Source organism: Triturus cristatus, chromosome 9 (assembly GCF_964204655.1).
Source record: "Triturus cristatus chromosome 9, aTriCri1.1, whole genome shotgun sequence".
NCBI lineage: Eukaryota > Metazoa > Chordata > Amphibia > Caudata > Salamandridae > Triturus > Triturus cristatus.
Window position 1 is genome coordinate 822,772,623 of NC_140592.1, and position 13,977 is coordinate 822,786,599.

General features: G+C 43.7%; 1 protein-coding gene across 10 annotated transcripts in view; it reads left to right on the top strand.

Annotated features, from left to right (window-relative positions):
* LOC146798903 (uncharacterized) overlaps nucleotides 1-13,977 on the top strand; it is a 161,383-nt gene that overhangs the window by 35,430 nt on the left and 111,976 nt on the right. For 2 of the 10 annotated variants that reach the window (XM_085626250.1, XM_085626259.1), the window contains exon 1: nucleotides 2,128-2,209. The exons of 7 other annotated variants lie outside the window; for them this stretch is intronic. The gene's annotated coding sequence lies outside the window, so the exon portion shown is untranslated. Of the gene's footprint in view, nucleotides 1-2,127; nucleotides 2,220-13,977 lie in introns of those variants that run through there. One more of the 10 variants, XM_085626257.1, reaches the window with a different exon arrangement.

Below are 13,977 nucleotides of genomic sequence, written 5' to 3' on the forward strand. Positions count from 1 at the left end.
CAACTTACACAGATGCACGTTGCTGATTGGCAGAGGAACAACGGCCTGAAGCTGAACACAGACTAGATGGAAATACTGATCTTCTGCAACGAAAACAACAACCCTTGGAGTGACATATTGTGGCCCTCAGAGCTGGGACCTGTACCCATTCCCACAGACCATGCAAGAAACCTTGAAATCCTCATAGATAACAAACTCAGCATGAAATTGGAGATCAATGCCATCTGCTTTCTCCCCCTACGCATGCTAAGAAAGATCTTCAAGTGGCTACCCCTCCACACTAGATGCACCATGACACATACCCTCATTGCATGTAGAAATGTGTATGGCAACACCCTATATGTAGGAACCGCCACACACCTCCTCCAGAGACTTCAAATCGTACAGAACGCGGCTGCCAGACTCATCCTTGACCTCCCACAATGAACAAACATCACCCCCCCACCTCAAGCAACTCCACTGGCTCCCAATAAAGAAGAGATGCCAATTCAAGATGCTGCCCTCCTCACACAAAGCACTACACAACCAAGGGCCCATCTACATCAACCATTACCTGAACTTTCACCAGCTGTCAAGAAATCTACGATCCACCTCCCTTGCACTTGCGCACACACCTCACATCCCCCAAAGCAGTAGCTCCTGCATCACTGTTAAGACCTGGAATGGCCTCCCCACACAGCTCTGAACTATCCCCTCTCTCCCAGACTTCAGAAGAGCACTCAAAACATAGCTGTTCGAATAAGCCCCTGAGACATGCAAGTGCTTGGATATCCTATCGGATGATTAAGAGCGCTATATAAATCCAGTGTGATTGTTAATTAAAAAAAAGAGGCAAATGTTTGCAAATTGGGGCAGTTGTGAAGTTGTAAAGACATGCTGTATAAGTGTTTTGCTAGGTATGGAAGATTTGCTCTTGCTGCAAACAATATTTGTTTTAAAAACCAACCGGGAAATCAACAGTAAACACTGACCCAGCAGGCCATAAAAAATCCATAAACAGCCAAAATACCAGCCCACACACAGATCAGGGAGAACAGCCCATCGGGCACTGCCTGATGCCAGGGAAGGTAACGAATCTTGAAGGGGGCCACCTGCAAAGTGCAAAGATGGGGCCCCCCTCCCTGGCCTACCACCTAACACTTTTGCTGAGGGAGCCCCCTGGCGTTCAGGGGGCACCCTCACACCATAGGGGCTGCAGGGGCATATGCTACGCCTCTGCTGATTGCCCTATAGGCCCGTCTGACCGTGGCTGATTCCAAGAAGCATTTATAAGTAATCGAAGTAGTAATACGAAAGTACTCTTTTATGTAATCTTACAAACCTTTGTGAATCGGCCTGGAAATGTCCTGCTCCCTTTTACTAAAAATGCAAAGGCGGCACAGTCCATTCTATTTGTACTAATAGTATAGTATTATTCCCTGGGTATTGCCATTTTAGATGCTTTGGGGCTCAGTCAATCAATCAGGATTCCTATAGAGCGTGGCTAATCAAGGCGGAGGGGGGGGGGGCTGCAGTTCAGTCAAAGAGTCACAAAGACGTTTATAAGTATGCAAAAGAGTACTAAAAAAAACCTTAATGTGTAAAGTACATATGAATGTATAATAAAGATGGCATTTAAACGCATTTTAACCCCAAGTTTAATGTGTTGAAATTTGGCTAGTGAGCTACTCTGGGAAAGGCAATTGAGCCCATAGATATATTTTTGCAACTTTCAGGCGCTTAGTTCTGAATTCAGCTCTTTTCCACTTTGAAATGGTTAGCTTTTGATCCCTGCTCACCGATGGGCTCTTTCCACAGCTTTCTGAGATTCAGAATAAAAAAAGTTTTTGTTGCAGCTGGGGCAGAAATTAAAAGAAGTACTACATTTAAGGCATGGAATAAAATTAAAATTGTAACCTAATTTCTGTTTGCAGTATTTGATGGTTATGTGTTTTAATAAGTTTACCAGCTAACAAAAAGCACCGATTTATTTAATCTTTTTCTTCAAAAGCATCTGAAGGGCTGTTTTATCGTGGTACAATGCCTCCTATGACAATTGTAGTGTGACAGCCCAAGGGGCAGGTGGAACGTGACATTTAAGTCACTGTTGGCATGTGCCGGTTTGTTTACACAACAGAGGACACTTCAGTATGAGCTGTGCATGGTCTGTTTCCTGGATACGCCATCACAACACGCAGGACGCAGCTGCAGGCTCCAGAGCAGGCTTACAGTAAGAAGTGGTACTAAGGGGGTTTGCCGGGTCTTTAAACACTTAAACGGGGGGCTAGTGAGTCTATAGTCGAATGATATTGTGCAGCAGTGTCACAAATGCTTGTGATGTTTCTGCAATCGGGCACTAAACGAATCTCGGGGATTAATGAGAGATGTCTTTTATTATTTTAGCGTTTTTGTGTAATGTTGTCTGTTGTGCACGCTAAAGTGCCGCCTGGTGGTGAGGGCGTTACATATTCGCATTCTGTAAATCTACACCTGCCCACATCCCGGGCGACAAGGAGCAGTGATTCGTTCCTTTCTCTGAATGGATCAAACTGTGGTGTGTACACCAGCAGCAATTTACCTGCGCGGTTTATGACTTGATCTGTTTAGTGCATCCCAGGAGCATGGCTCAGTGGGTTGAGACATGTCCCTGAGAAATAAAAGGGTTCCAAAAGTGAACTTCTAGTGCTTCAGATTGCAGAAATGAGCACGGTTCAGTTGTGTAATAGAACCACCTACTCTGTACAGCATTATCACAAGACTGTGGCCACCGGCCATATTTTAAAAAGTGATGGTTTTACTATTTGTACTGAACTTTTGGGGAACCTGCTATGCTTTCATAACCATAGTTAGATCTTCGTTACATACCAGAGGCGCAACTAGAGCCAAATTTCGGGGGGGGCTACAAAAAATTTCGCGGGGGGCCTAATTCTTTCAGCAATAGGCAGAGTGGAGATAAAGGGGTGAAAAAACAACAAAGCCTTGTTAACATGTAAATGGTCCTTTAAAGACCTGTGAAGTACTCGGGCTGACACACATGACGGGGGGAGGGGCGGGGGGCTGAAGCCCTATGAGCCCAATGGGTGTTGCATGCCTGTTACATACAGGGGTAGCCTCTTGCTAGTGCTCATGTCCTCAAAACAAAAGAAAAATGCATGGAGAGGCAGTGGCATAGCGTGGGCGGGGTCACAGGAGCGCGCCTAAGAATTTTGCACTAGATGCTAACCGTCCACGGGTTTGGTGGTGCAATACTTGCCTTGCCACGGGTGCTTCCAACCCCCTCTACGCATTACTGCTGTCAGGCTGCCTGCCTGCCCTCGGCGGACCCCACCGACCTCAAAAACTACAGACCCAACTCCCTGCTCCTGTTCCCAGCAAAAGTAATTGAGAAATCAATCAACAGCCAACTCGCCACATTCATCGAAGAGCACAACATTCTCGACTCCTCCCAATCCCAAAAAAACACAGTACGGAAACCGCCCTCCTCGCCGCAACAGATGACATCCGCATCCTACTGGACAAAGGAGAAACAGTAGCTCTCATCCTCCTCAACCTCTCAGCGGCGTTCGACACAGTCTCTCACCGCACCCTAATACGCAGACTCCACGACGCAGGGATCCAGGACAAGGCCTTTGACTCGATCCGCTCTTTCCTCTCTGGCATAACGCAGAGGGTCAGACTCCCCCCTGTCCTCAAGGACCCTACACCAACCACCTGCGGAGTCCCCAGGGTTCCTCCCTCAGCCCTACGCTCTTCAACTTCTACATGGCTCCGCTCACCCCCATCGCTAGAACCTATGGACTCAACATTGTGTCATATGCAGACGACTCCCAACTCATCCTCTCCCTATTCAACGAATCCAACACCGCCAGACACAACTTTCGAGAAGGCATGGAAGCGGTCGCCAAATGGGTGAAAAACAGCTAGCTACAACTAAACACCAACAAAACAGAAGTACTCATCATGGGCCCCAAACCCCGATGCCTGCAATGACACCTGGTGGCCCCCCGCCCTCGGAAGTCTGCCCACCTCCACGGACCACGCATGCAACCTGGGAATCATCCTGGACTCCGAGCTGAAAATGGACCGCCAGATCAACTCCATCTCGTCCTCCTGCTTCCACACCCTCCGCCTCCTATGTAAGAACTTCAAATGGATCCTGCTCGTACACAGAAAGACCATCACTCATGCCCTGGTCACCAGCAGACTAGACTAAGGCAACGCACTCTACGCCAGAATAAAAAAAAAACCTCACCCACAAGCTATAGAACATCCAGAACGCCGCTGCAAGACTGATCCTCAACCTGTCAAGACACTGCAACATCTCCCAGCACCTGTGCACACTCCACTGGCTCCCCATCGAGGCTAGAGTCACCTTCAAGATGCTCACCCATGCACACAAGGCCCTCCACGACACCGGACCAGCATACCTGAACAGCCGATTCAAATTCCACACACCCCAAAGGACCCTATGATCAGCCCAGCTCTCCTACGCCGTGGTCCCCTGCACCAGAAAGGCCAGATCGAGAGGCCGCTCCTTCTCCTTCCTTGCGGCCAGAGCCTGGAATGTCCTTTTTGCTCCACCTCAGACAGAACCATCGCTCCCCATCTTCGCAAGAAACCTCAAAACCTGGCTCTTCGACAGACCCCCTCCTTGATGGACTGGAACCTGCACCTCTCCCACCCCCAGAGGTTTTACAGGTAATTGTGATTTGTGTTTCTAAAGGTTCTCCTCATTCATGATGATATTGCGTCAAGGGTGATTTTGTGTCTCAATGAGCTATCAACCAAATGTGAAGTCATACTAAGCATAGCATTTACACATAATGTGGCACCTTAATGTGGAATCTTCATACCATACTTTCTGTACTGAGCCATTTTGAGCCTAAATGTGATCGCACTCCTTTTGAATCTGCACCAAGGACGATTTTGCATATAGGTTTTTGGTACAAAATATTTTTTACGCCTAAAGCAGTTTCCACATTTTGACTGATGTTAGTCACATCGTCAGTTATTTAGCACCTGAAAGTGATTTGCACCTATTTGTGTTTTTACATCTAAAATTGCACTAATCTCCATTTTTCATTTAAATGTTGTTTAGAATTTAAATGTAACCTGCTGTTAAACGTCTTTCAACACTGCTGTTGATGTTCAACAAATGGCTATTTTGAACCTTCATTTACCCTTTTCACTAAGGACATACCCCTCCTGGACCAATACACTGTACTTTTTCTTCTTAGAATGGCAATTCCGATCCCATTGCAAATAGGGTTAGGGGTCAAAATTCCAAGTTTTCCTTAATTTTTACCTGCTAGATTTTGTCAGGTAAAGACTCCTAGAATTTATTTGAGAAAATGTTTTGAAAAAGCAAAGCATGAGAAATTCTGAGGCCCACGTTATGCTTCAAGTTGACAATTTAAGATAGGAGGTATATGTAGCACCTTGTAACTACCTAACCGTAAGGTAGTTGAAATTTCAGAGTGCAGTACATATCCCCCTTATTCAGTCCAACTCTTACTCAAGGCCTTGGTATCAAAGAGAGCTAAAATGGCTCTAGGGAAATGTATCACTGTCTCCTATTACTATAGCCAGAATGTGAGCTGCACACCAGCTTGTGTGGACCCTTCGATGTACTGCTAGGCCACAAACTATTTATTTTGCAAAAGGGTACAGCAAATCATATCGAAGGGCACCGTTGTCACCTTGCTGGTGAGTTACTATGTCTTCACACAGTAATAACACAAAAGACAGTAAATAAGTAAACCAGTCCAATTGGACTAGCTCCGGTAGGTCTCCTTTACGCTGGGGCAAGGTAATCAAATCTAAATTAAAGAGACAAAAGAGGGATGGTAGAAAGGTTTGGACAAATGCCTCATATGTCCTGAGTTTTCCTCGTAGAGGCATTTTATCACTGTTTCATTGTCCCAGTGAGTCTACCAAAGTGAGAAAGTGCCTGGAAGTGGGTCTAGATCTCGTTGTGGTAAGGCACTCAAGCAGCACCTCCCCAGAGGAGTTCTGGACTTGTGATCTTGTCTGGTATGCTCCTATTTGCTAAGACATATTTTAATATGATTAGTTGCATTTTGCAGAACTACAAAATTGTGGCATACAATGGTGACCAAGAAAAACTGACAGTGGCTGCAAAATATTGGCTGAAACATTAATATCAATCATGTTTTTGTTTTCGTTCCCTAAGTTGGAACTCCTGCCCTGTCTTGAGTGTTGCATTCATGGTCACTTGTAACTTACGCTTCATTTTTCCAATCAAGCCCAATAAGTAAGATCTTCATCTTGGATTGCTTCTGATCACATGCAGAGTTAAGATGACAAAGAGCTTTAGGTAGGATTGATCGTTTGGGCTGGTTTACATATGGTTGGCTCCATTCTGTATTGACACAGGTATCCTTAGAAGGATAGAATGCAAAGCTAATGGACAGCTTAAATGTGGTTAAAATGTGTTGGCCCAGTAATTTCCACCATTTGGGATTTTATTGAAATAGAAGCATTATGTCCAAAAGTACTTATGAGATTTAGATGGTTAGTGACTCAGGGTGCACATCTTTGATGAATCTAAAAACAGCTGAAACACATCTATTGTGTCTTGTGTTTTCATGTAGAGGCACCATTTTCTAGATGTTTAAGCTGGACTTCTCTTTTACGTAGGGCCAACATTGATTTGTACATGGTTGGTTTCCTTATATATAGGCAAGTAATAAGCTACACAAGGTGGAGTGGGATGCAACCCAGAAAATAGATATTGGTTCAAGAATTACCTTTTTCTACTTTCTGTTTCGTGAAGTACAAATAGAACTTTTCCCTTGTAACCTATGTACGAAAGGACAATATTTTCGTTGTGACCCCCTTTTTTTCCGTCCGGGTTTGCTGACTTGAGGACATCATGTATTGCTACCACTGATAATAAGTCATGAAATGCCTATACTTTGCCCTGAAACATTAATTGTGCATTGCCCTGAAATATGCATTGTGCATCAGATTTATATAAATGGCTTAGTTAACTGTCCTGTAAGTCCACAGTACATGGTGAGGAAAATGCACCAATGGTGTAGAAGTTAAATGTTATATTTGGACTGCAGTGTGTACTTTTGGCCACCTTCATATATAACAAAATACATGGTTGCATAAGCATCACTATGCTGTGGCTGGGCTGAAGTTTTAAATCACTGCAGTGATAGATGGAAAGGAAAAATGCCTTTTGCATGTAAACATTCTGTTTTATATATTAATAAGTGAACCTTAAATTGGGCCTTGTAAGTCCACTGGGCTGGTTGGTTCATATATAAAAAAGTAGCATGCCACATATTCGGATGTTGTGCCAACGCAGTAAATAAATGGTTGTATGACAGAATATTGAGGCCAACAACTGTGACAGACCAGATTATTGTGCCAAACAAATAGTCTATAAACATGTTGATTTTACATACTTTGAATGTAAAGAATCAAAATATTGTGTTGAAAATGTAGTGGTACAGAATATCATCAGAAAAAGGTAAGGTTATGGAAATATTCATCAATATACCATTGCAAGTAATTTATTAAACTACAAAATAATATTCTAATTAACAATACATAAATGATATTACTAAGTAATGTACATTAATATATATATCTTTCTTATTAAGTAATAAAATATAAAAATTCAGTATTAATAAACATAATACAATAACCTAAAAGTAAAAATGAACAAACATGTAACTAACCAAAACATACATGAAATTTAATTTAAATATTAAAATTAATACATTATATCTATCTATACACATAAATATATGTGTGTGTATAAATATACATATATTGACACAAAATATAAAAACAATATCTAAACATTTTAAACATAAATATTAACAATAATTATAAAATCATATATTGAAAAAAACAAATATCACAATTAAAGCAATAGATTTAAAAAATAACATTCAACGGAAAATCATTTGTTTCATAAGTATTGTACACATTAAAGAAAGCAAAGAAAAAATAACAACAATTAAAAATAAACAACAATAGGAAAAGTATTGGACTTCAAAGGAGTCAGACTGATAATACTAACTCCAATGTAATAAAAAGTTGAAAATGTGTTGGTTTTGGAACAGTTAGAATTACTATTACTATTACCTCCTCAATGTGAGCAATAGCAGGGAAAGTGTTGGATTTTAGAGGGGTTAGATATACTATTCCAACTCTACTGTAATCAAAAATAGGGCACGTTTTGGACTTTGGAGGGGTTGTACTTACTGTTCCCACTCCAACAAAAACAACAGTAGGGAATGCATTTGACTTTTGACAGGTTACAGTTCCTATTCCTTCTGTAATCTGAGCAGCAGTTGGGAAATTGTTAGATTTTGAGGAGTTACAATTACTTTTCCCACTCCAAGCTAAGCAACATTAAGGAAAGTGATAGACTTTGGAGGGGGTAGATTTACTATTTCCTCTATAATTTAAGCAACAGCAGGGAAAGTGTTGGACTTTGGAGGGTGAAGATTTACTAAACCTATTCACACATAAAAATAAGGAAAGTGTTGGATTTTGAAGGGGTTAGATTTACTATTTCCACTCCAACTAAGCAAAGTCACGGAAAGTGTTGGACTTTGGATGGGTTAGATTTCTATGCCTGCTCCCACATAAGCAACAGTAGGGAAAGTGGTGGACTTTGGAGGGGTTAGATTTACTAGCCCCACTTCAAACTAAACAACAGTAGGAAAGTATTTAACTTTGGAAGGGTTAGGTATACTATTCCAGTTCATAATCAATGCTAAAAACAATGAAATACATAACAATATAACATTTGTAAAACATATTCAATAAAATATGCTTTTGTAATAAATACAATTGAAAAACTGAGATATAGAAAACAATAATACATACATTAAAAAAAACCTCTTTCCTTCTGTTGGAAAACGAAGCAGTATCTGTGGGGCTTGCACAAATAACATGACTACATTTGTCCTTCACTGGGAACCAAACACCCAATTGTAGCGCCTGACTCTCAGGGTAGGGTTGCAGAGCAGTCTGAGGCTTACTCAAGGGAGGTGGTGTGGGCTAGTAATCACCATTTGCAGGTGCACAGAAATAACACTCAATAATTGATTGTGCTGTCTGTATTTTGCTTTATAAAAGTAAGAGTACATTTATTAGACACACACACTACTCAATACTATGCACCAATTAAAAAATATACATAAGTTGTTGGAATTACTTTGTGACATTGCATAACATCTCCACTCCTCCCGCAGGGGGGGTGGGGTCTAGTACCACCACTCCCATGTAGGCACATCATCTTGCCCCCAATGCCGTTAGGAGAACATAACTTGGAGCGAGGGCCCTGCGCACTAGCACCATCCCAGTGGCGACCCACTCCATTATCTCAACAAGCATTTAAACTAGGTAACCCTGCCTTGGTGACAGACAACCCTGACGGAGCATTTCCTACTGACCATGAAGTATATACCTCTACATCTTGAGGGCAAGCAGTCTGGGTTCTTCACCTAAGCGCAGCAGCAAGAATACATGTTTAAACATCACTTTAGAATGACAGTACTCATCACATTTGTTGCTCATTAGAATGCATTGCAATTACAGCCCCTAAAGGCATCACAGATGAAATCACAGGATTATGCATATACAGCCAGACACCCTCACAGGAATGTCTGGCAGCATAACCCCACTTTGCTTATGACATCCCCTTACACAGGTACTTCACATTACACGCGTGCACTTCAGTCCCTCTAGAAGAAATGTAAAAAGTAAATGTATTTCTGGTGCAATTACACCTCTTCACCTCCAGGGGATGCCCTTCTCCCCAACTCAGCCCTTCACTCTCTGAGGCACTTCTCCATACACCCCCAGCTGTAGAACAAAAGTTCTAAATCTTCTCAAGTCAGGGAGGGACTTCTCTTCGTGCTGGGGGAGACTGCGCTTCTACAGCAGCTCCCCCAACACCTTTGCACTCACTTGGTGGAGACCCCGTTCTCCTGGGACCACCACAAACAGAGAAAAATCAGTTTGCCCTTGCAGGCCGGTCCTGGCCTGCAAGGCATTATGGGACTTGTTGCATATCAGAGCAGCGGCTCTCCCGCTGCTCCGGGGAGATACACAATGTGGGCCTCCACCTGCTGCTGGTCTCTGTTGGAGGGTCCGGTCCCACCCGGACCCCCAGGTGAGTGGTTAGGCTCAGGGAGCCCACCCCCGGCCGCTCCTTTTGTTTTTCAGGGCCTGGTCCCACCCGGGCCCCCTGCACCTCTATTGTTCTTTTTGGCGGTCTCGGTCCCACTCGGGACCCCCGCATGCCCACCTGTTGGAGGGCAGCCCAGGTAGCCCACCACTGGCTGCCCCCTGCCGGCTCCCCGCCCGCCCCCCCCCACGCCAGCCTTCACTCCGGGGGCCAGGTATGAGGTCTCAGGCCCCTCTTCATCTTCATGGGGAGTGCGACGGCTCTCCCTTACTTTGCTTGGCTTCGAAGCCCGGGGATGCGGTCCCGGGCCTCTAGAGACCACTTCACGGGAAGCGTGATAGCACTCCCCACCTCCTCCTCCTCTTCACAGGGAGCACAACGGCGCTCCCCATCTTGTCCCTTCTTCACCGGGGGCCAGGGGGGTCTCCTGGCACCCCGTAGGGGTAAATCTTAACAGGGAGCGCGACGGCTTTGCTTTGGGGCCCGGGGATGGGGTCCAGGGCCCCTTGGGCACATTTTCGCAGGGGGCGCGATGGCGCTCCCCTGGCTTCATCTTCGCGGGGGGCACGACGGCACTCCCCCGCTTCCTCGGCACATTTTCACAATGTTCAGCGGGGGCCAGGGGAACCTTCATGGGGTGCGTGACGGCGCACCCCGACTTTACTTCTCTTGGGGGCAACCCCCGGGACCTGACCCACACCGGGGGCACATCATGGACCGGCGGCGGAGCCCCACGTGCTTCGTCGTCAGTCCCTCCAGAGGTCAAAGGTTGCCTACCTTCTGGGGGGCATATCTCGGCCCCCAGGAGTCGGATTTTGATGATCTTGGCCTCGTCTTGCTCCTGGTGGCGCTCCCCAGCCACTGGGAGCACTCTTTCACCCTCTGGGTCTTGGAGAGGGGGGATTTAGTAGGGAGCGGTCTTCACTAGCTCCCTGCACCAGCCTTCCGCCTGGCTCTCCTCCTGGACCTCTCTTCTCCCTGCTCAGAGGCCCCTGCTTCTGCGCACTGGTCCTGATCTCTTCTCCTGGCTCTGTTCAGGATCCTGGACAGTCAGGGGGTTGCTCCTTCCAACTGCCCATTGCGCCAGGCTCGAGCACCTTCTGCCTCTGCAGACCACATCCCAGAGAGAGCTTCTCTTCCTGTGCAAGTTATTTTAAGAAGTTGGGGAGGGGGCTGGCAGAAAGTCTCTGTTTGCCCTATCAGAAAGCGCCACATCACTTCTCTGCCCCTGCTCCTTCCTTCCTGCCCAGGCCTCTGGGTTGGTTCAAGATGGCGTCGTCCAGGGTCTCCTGCCACATGGTCTCTGAAAAAGCCCCTTCCCCCCCGAGCTGCCTTTTCTCTAGTGCAGCCTGGTGCCTGGCACCCAGTGATAGCTGCTGATGGATGAGCCTGTAGCTCCATCCATCTGCTCCTCCTTGGAGAGGAGGCCTTAGCTCGGGGAAGAAGGGTTATCAATCCAGCCTGCTCCGGGCAGGCCCCAGCCAGGCCCTGGTTATAGCAGACTCAGAGAAATATGACCGTTCTGGATGACCCAAAAGCAGTACAAATATGACTTTGGACTCTGCAGAATACTTCTTCTCACACCCGTTACAGTGGACTTTAGTGCGTGTCTGGAATTTGTAGGCCTTAGGAAAGTAAAACTAGCCCATGTGCTCCCTATCCCCATAAAAGACTAATGGAATACACTCTGTAAAGCACACTGACTTTCCCTGGCATGTTTCTTCCCACTGTATAAAGCCTATTTCATGACACCACCCAATTCTGCATTAGTCCTGAAACACCATTCACTTCGTAGCTGCTCCTGGGCTGCGCACGCTAGAAATCTCCCCTGCGCAGCCCCTACACGTGTGCACATGCATGTGCACATGTGTCTGCATGTAACCAGCCCGGTGTCCCTTACTCCAGCTGCTGTGCAGTGGCCTGGTCAAGCCAGGGGGACACCAGTAAAATCCCCATGCAGTCTCTTTCATTCTGAGTTCACTGTGGGTGAGTCCCAAATTATGAGGCTCCCCCACAGTAAAAGCTCAACAATTAGGTGCTCAAAAAGCGAAAAATCCGGGCGGCCCATAGTGTCAGAACCATCTTCTAACACCTTCCTGCTACCAAACGAAAAACACTAACCCCCTAAAAATGTAAAATACATTTTAAATAATAACATTAAAATAGTAATTAAATAAAAAAAAATGATAATAATAACAAATGTAAAATGTATTTTATAGTTTATTAGTGAATACTCTTAAAAATAAATTAATATTTAATTAAAATACAATACATGTTACATAACAAATCAATTAAATAATTTACATAAATATTCCAAATAAATCTTTAATTATCATGAAAACTAATTTGTAAAACAATACATTTATGTTAGAAGTTAAAAAAATCCCAAAATACACTTACAAAATTCAAGTGAATCACTTAAATAATCTTTATAATGAGTTACCACTTAGATGTATAATTGGCATAAAAATGTATTTAAAATAAAAAACAATTTATAATTTAAATATCGTCCCACCCTGTTCCCCTACAAACCCAACAACCCACTGGTAAATTATAAATTATGAATTAAATGTAAAAAATATGAAATTACACCTTAAAAATGAGAAACTATATTAAAAAATAAACTATTATATTAATAACACTAGCACTTAATATTAAAATATTACAATTATAGTATGTTAAATTAATTGGAAAATGTTAACACAACTTTATTAAAGTAAAAAATATTGTATATAACAAACGTTTGAAAAATGACATTCTATACATACAAAATTATATCCTTACTTCCTATATTCCGCTCCTTGATATTTTTATATTAATTATATTTTTTACACAATAGTTGTGCAACTTGATATTTTCCGAATTATATTCTTATCATTCTTCAAATAAATATACAAAGCCTGCTTTCACTACGTAGGTTAAGCTAGATTTTCTATAAACAGGCCTAGGTGTAATTAAGACCATTGTTTTATATCCTGTTTTGTACCTGCTAGCCAAGTGATTCAAAGTTACTTTCTTTTCAGTCCTAAAAATCTAATTCAATGACAAAAATTGAGTTTAAATAACCTAAGTGGGAAAGAAACATTAAAAACTTTAAAACAATGTGCTGACTATGTCAAAATTGGGTTAGAACTAGGTTTGCCACCCATGTCACTTTCAGAGGCTCAGTACACATTCCTTGATAGAGTTAACAACCCTGCTTTCCAGAGAACAGAGGTTTTCACCTCTACACCCTGTAATGGAGGAGTGTTGTCAGCAACTAGCCTCTTAAAATGGGTTAGCTATCTTGGAGAGGACAGGAACAGTTGTCAGAATAAAGGTTAGTCTTCACACTTCCTCCTTTGACTTGCACTTCTAGACTATCAGGTTCCAACCTCATCTAAATGGGGGAGTGGCGTAGAGGGATACAGAGCCCCTTCAGATTGAAGAAGGGATTAGCCATTATAAATTTAGGGTTTACTTGGAATTTTTACAGAAAAGTTGAGAAACAGTGCTGCAAAAGAAGGTGGTCGAAAGGTGGGAAATTAGACCGGATTGGATGTGAAAATTCTCCATTCACCAGCTAATTTTTCACCTCACCACCATTTCCTCAGACAATTCCTGAAATTAGAAAGACTACATATAAATAAAGGAGGCTGTACTGAAAGAAAAAGATTGAAGAACCCTCACTCATGCAGACACCCAACGATTAAGTGGCTGAGCACCTATTCGCCTGCTAAAGGGATACAAAATTTAAGAAGGACTCCTGACTTCAGAGAGACCAAGTAACTAGAAAGGACTTGCCCTCGCAGGAGCCATCTCTGGAGAGAAACTTT